Consider the following 6,000-nt stretch of genomic DNA (forward strand, 5'->3'; position numbering starts at 1 on the left):
TGAGAAATCCAGACAAATGTCAAAACCCCTTGAAATGGCATTCTGCGCTGAACTATAAAGCCTAGCTGAGCATACCTCCACAGTCTGACACTGAAGGCATCTGGCTGCTTTATGATATCAGGATGCAACATTCAACAGCTTGCAGGCTTATTCTGGATCCTTCTCAAGGCATAGCCTCCAGTCTAGGCCTAAAGCCATTGAAAGTCATTGTAGTCTGAAACACATATGGCTTCTCTCTATGCGTCCAGAATATCAATTCTCATCCATGACATCATGGAGAAGGCATTCAATGTGGAGGAAAAACTGAATCAACAAACTGCAGGCTTTTTTACAGAGTGTGAAGCCTTTCTCTGAATAATCATGCCTCTAAAATGCTGGGGGACATCAGAGACCCAGAGGAATCACACCTTTTTCTGCATCAGCGCACAAACCAAAAGCAATCTGTCACAGTCAACCACCATCTTCAACTTTACATTGTCTCCTTGGACACAGGTTGTCATGTAATGTGGCTCATCTGGATTCTGCAGCATGCATGTGGTCTCCCCAAAATGCTCTGCTGCACCCTGCAAAGTCACACAGGTTTGAAACATGCATTTGCAAGAAAAGAAATGGCTTGGATAGATAACAAAAGGCACATCCAAGAAGCCTGCATGCCAATACTAAACTATGCAGCAATCTTGCAAAAATATTCCTTCCATGCAGATGCTTCCAACAACCCAAAGAGGTAAATCCAGCTTTACTATGATAACGGTCCTACACCTTTGTAAGCCTCAAACCTGATGCCCCATGCCAGCACTCATCTAATGACACACTCTCTGCACAAATAGCTCCAGAAATGCCGCTTATAGAGGAAAACTGTATTCTAGCACTCGCCCTGGCTTTTCTAGCTCAGTGAGAGACTCTTTCCCTTGTCTGCGCTGCTCACAGTCCCTTTTTGTCTGCTGCCTGTGCTGTCAGCAGAGATCTCAGGCTCTGTAATCCAGTCCAGCCCACAACAGCAGCAGCAGCGGGCTGGCACTGCCTCCTGCTCCGGCTCTCCAAGCTTCATTTTCCACTGTAAAGACACACACAACAAAAGCAAAGCCTCTCTCCCTCTCCTTCTCTCCCTTTTCTTTTTTATGCTCCAAGACACGTCATGCAAAACGAAGAATTGCAAACCCTTGCGAGTGGGGAGGGAGCGTCCGGACAAGTTGCAGGCCGTCGGTCAGCATCAAAAAACAGAAAGCACAAGAAGGTTTTGGAGCTGGTAAAATAGATCCCGCACTGGAAAACCATAGGGTATCTCCTACTCCTCCTCTCTTCCCCCGATCCGAGCTTCAGGATCCCGGAGAAGGGGAACCGGGGCGCAGTGATACGGCGATGCCGCAGTGCCGCTTTACAGGCTGCACGCTTCCTCCTCAGCGCAAATAGTGCTGTCTGTCTGTGGACGTTTAGCAGACTCAGAGTTATAATGAGGACAGTGGAATAAAAAATAGCCAGAGATACCAGACAGAGCCGGGAGACGCACCTTTTTACCTTACGGACTACATACAAAACACAATCCTTCCTCTGCCTTAATTTCATGTCAGAAATGTTATTTAAAGAAATGAAACTTTGGTTTAAAAGTTCGTTTTTTGAATTTAACGAAAAATAAACGTACAAACAAATACTTCACCTCAATATTTGGTCATAACAAAGCTCATTATCCTCAAACACTCTCCAGACATAGTTGTAAATATGTGCATGAATTAGCATAATTACTCATGCACAAAGTGGAATATGCTAACCACAACGTGAGCAGGCGACACTAACAACGCTGGTATTTGAGGAAGAAGACTACAAACAGACGACAAACTGAACGAAAGTATGGCATTAAATATATATTGACTGTTTTAGTACAACATGACAACCAGGTGCCATCAAAACCATTTGTCAAGTTTAGGCTAATCTTTGTATGCTAATGCATGCTAGTTCAGGTGTCAGGTTATCATTTGGCTCATGAAAGCCACTCTAAGATTTTGCCTCAGGGGCTCCCCAGGCCACACACACAACCTTACACACAAACACACGCACACTTTAAATAATACCAACAGAGGGGGCTGACCCTGTGAAGCAGCCGTAGCATTGAATGATAAAACGCTTGTTTGGCATATCATTTTATCTACTTGACATTTAAAGGAACTGGAAAGCTGGTTTTCAAATTTGACTCAATCAGACGACATGTTTACTCTCACCTCAGCTCCATGAGATTAATGTGACAGTGTATGGAAATCCAACACTGTGAAGACATACTGCTAATCTTTCAGCATAAAGTGATTGATACGACTTTGCTTCGCATCCAGCCATCATGTTTCCATAAAGCGAGGAGTCTGTTGCTGATTTATGAATACTGCATGATGTGCTGTATTGATATTGAGCTGCCCTTGAGGGAGAAACATGATTGTGTAAGAGTGCAGTTACTCGGAATCCATAGAATGCATAAAATGCTGGAGAGGATATCTGAACTGTTAAGCTTGAATTAATGAAGTCCGGAGAGAGTTCAGGGGGCAGCAGGACATTAACAAACCCAAAGTAAGGTTTTAAGGTTTTCAGGTTCTTGTTTTTGTAGCTCTAACTCACCAGTAGGTCATTAAGGTCCTCCGACCAAGGCTTGCTGGTTTTCCCTTGAGCCTGTCTCAGGACAAAAGGTGGTTGTGCTTTTGAAGTGGTGCCTCCAGTATTGTGGAAGCACCTTCCTGTAGATATTCATTCACCTGCCTCTGTTATCACTTTTAAAAAGCTCTTAAAGACACATTCCTCTTAACAGGCCTTCGACTCACCTTGTACAGACTAGTGCTTTAATTATGCTACTCTTTGTTTCTTTTACTGTTCGGTGATTTAATTTCAATATTTTTCCTGTGAAGCACTTTGTGATTATATTCAATGAAAGGTGCTATACATGTTAGGTGTGGATTAAATACAGTTATTTAAATAAAATAAATGAACTATTTTATGGCTTATGTACATAGATATCTCTTCTTCCCTCAAGTTTTTTTCATTGTGCACATGTTTTATTGTGAAGTACAAATGTATTTTCTATGTGGTCATGTGAAACTTGATCCAACTAGATTGGCATAAATTGATTATCACCTTTGTTGAAGCAACAAGAGGTCAGACCCCAGTGTAGACAACTAAAGATTTATTGACAAAACCCTAAACACAAAACCCTATCTCAAAAAAAGAAAAAATATTACTTACTCAGCCCACTGGAGAGCAAGGGAGTGCATGATATAAAGGGACATGACAATCTGGCAAAGACAGATGCAATCTCAGAGACTAAATAAACCAAAAACTCACGGAGGGTAATGACAACGAGACACAGGTGTGTAAAAAGACACAGGTGAAACTAATGGGTGCAATCAAACAGGAGGAAACAGAAGGGCAGGAGGTAAAACTGCATTAGACACACATGGAGCAACAGCTACAAAGTAAAACAGGAAACAAATGTGAAAACAAACAAGACAAGAACCACTTATCACCTGTGGATGAACTCTGATGAGCCTGTTTGCGTACTTGCACTGGTGTTGCATATGTGTGTGTGTTTTAAGTGTTTTTCTTTTTTTTTTTCTGCGTTGCTTAATGTCAGTGGCATTAAAGTCATTTTTGATTTGTTCTGGTAAATGTGTAGAAAGGGGGGAAATGCACAATGCATCAAAAGAAATGCATACAAAAAACAACTTTGAGAAGCAAATTTTTGTGCATATTCTGAAAAAAAAAAGAAAAAGAAACTGAAATCTCATGAAGGATAGGTGTCTGATTTCTGGACAGAATATACTGCGACATGTTTAATAGAATACGTACTGATACGACAAGATCCGATATAGTGCTATATAAAAAAAATAGGCAAACCAAAACACAACTGGATTTGTAAAAAATAATATCTCGTGTTTTGCTTTAACCATCTTGTCAGATGATTTAGACTGAAATCTATTGACATTTCAAGACAATCAAAAGGCAAACAGACTGAAAATTTGAATTCAGTTATTTTATTTATTTTCATATGCTCTGCATTCACAAAGTTATACTCTTACTTAAAGGATATTATTATAATAATTGATGTAAAATGAGTCACTTCCAGCCATTAAAATGTAGCTCTGCAGCTTATTGTGAGTTTTCATCATCAGTACAGAGCAGATGCCTTCCAGCGGTTGTCACTCCAGCATGACACTAACGCGTATTGATTTTTAAGTCCATTAAAGCCCATGGGATGAGCATTAATAAGAGTGTGAACACACCAGTCTGACTTGGTGTGGCTGCAGTGGGATCAGTGAAGATCATATGAATCAGTGAGAGACAGAAAAAGATGATTAAGAGCTTGTTGAGGGTTTTTAAGCCTGTGTTAAATGGCTGAATTAAAAACTAGGAGAGAAAAAGGATGTTGCCCCCCCTTCACTTGGACAGAAGTCAGCGTTTGTTCTAGTGAGGCACTGAACCGGTCCTCTCTGAAGCTGGAGCCATGGGTGGGCTGTGTATTTTTAGCCTGGTTTAATGATGCAGAGGCTGAGTGGTGCGCCTCAGAGCCCGCAAAAGTGCTTCAGTCTCCAGCGCCCGTTGAAACAGGGGCCCCAGCGGCCTGTAAGAATAATACCAGGGGATTCACATGCACTTGACCCTGTCTCATCTTCCAGGCGGAGTGTCCTTGTGACAAAGTGGCAGGCCAGGGGAGAGACGACAGCAAAAGGCAGCTAATGCAGCTCTCCCAGCCTCCACTCATTAGGTGGGGAAGACAAATGTGCTGCCCTTCCCTCCTCTCTCCCTGCCATAATCAGCTTTAATTACACCTTCTCCCTAACTTTCTCTGCCTCCACAGCTTTATTCTCCATCACCCTGTGCTCTGACTCTGGGGGTTTGATCAGCTGGAAATTACTGGCATAGAAACGAATCTAGGGGTTAAAATTTTGCAGAAAACACACTTAAAATAATAACAATAAATGGACTTTGCTTAAATAATAGAGCTTTACTCGTCTTCTGACCACCCAGAGTGCTTTGACGCTACATGTCATATTCATGCCTTCACGCCATCATTCACACACAGCAGAGGCTGCTATTCCAAGTGTTCCTCTGTCAGCAAATACTGATCTCCAGCTGTATTCAAACAGGCACAGAGACCCCAGAATGTTCATGAACCCCAAACTTGACTGACATTTGAATTTCCTTGAGAAAAGGGTAAGAGAAAACAGCAGGTCAACACATAATAGAAATTCCCATGGGTTAGCAGGTGAGATCAGCAATTTCTCCACCATAGACCTATCAACAAACATCTGACAAGATTCGGTGTTATTAATTTTCATTAACAGAAGCTTTAAGAAGTCATCACAGCCGAAGTTTCTAATCAGATACTCAACTATTATCCTTTTCTATTAGGCCAGTTTCAGTGTCTAGTGTCTTATCAGGTGCCAGTTCTTTGTGTTTTCAAAGAACTCTCCCGAACCAGAACTGGATGGGTCAAGAGTAGCGTCAACTCTTTGCTTGACTTAATGAAAAAAAATGCTCACATCTGGTTTTAGAGGAAGGGCTAACAAAGGTTACAGCCTCTGTGTTCCTCCTGTAAGAGTAAATAAAACACTTCATCCTGGTCAGTTTGTTGGATACTGTAATGCCTGTGTTTATGTGATGATTCACTCATATCTCGCTATGGATGATTGTTAATCCTCTTCCTGTTGGTCTGGAGTCACCTTTTTCATTTTTTGCTCTCTCTCTCAATCTGTTGACATTAGAGAACTTTTTTCCTGTTGCGTTTGATAAAGAAACTTAACAGCCTTATAACATTCAGATCATATGTAAACTGTGCATGTGTGTTTCCTATGAACAATTCTCAAGTTCGACTATTCCTTGAGTATCACCTGGATTAGGCTCATGACTACAGCACGCAACAAGACATTGATATAAATTTACCGCAGGATTCCAACAGTAACAAATAGATAATATATAGATACAGATTCCAGAATAATGCTGAGATAAACAATGCAGTATGGGAACATA

General features: G+C 41.4%; 1 protein-coding gene across 8 annotated transcripts in view; it reads right to left on the bottom strand.

The window, feature by feature from the left end:
* The window catches only part of auts2a (activator of transcription and developmental regulator AUTS2 a), a 607,281-nt gene extending 605,955 nt beyond the window's left edge, over positions 1 to 1,326 (bottom strand). For 5 of the 8 annotated variants that reach the window (XM_074671757.1, XM_074671764.1, XM_074671758.1 and 2 more), the window contains exon 1: positions 1,159 to 1,324. The gene's annotated coding sequence lies outside the window, so the exon portion shown is untranslated. Of the gene's footprint in view, positions 1 to 1,158 lie in introns of all 8 variants that reach the window. The other 3 variants (XM_074671761.1, XM_074671762.1, XM_074671763.1) reach the window with 2 other exon arrangements.
* Between the last annotated feature and the right edge of the window lie 4,674 nt (positions 1,327 to 6,000).

The sequence above is a fragment of the Halichoeres trimaculatus genome, unplaced genomic scaffold (assembly GCF_033239565.1).
Source record: "Halichoeres trimaculatus isolate MK-OKI-2021-1 unplaced genomic scaffold, fHalTri1.1 fHalTri1_scaffold_6, whole genome shotgun sequence".
NCBI lineage: Eukaryota > Metazoa > Chordata > Actinopteri > Labriformes > Labridae > Halichoeres > Halichoeres trimaculatus.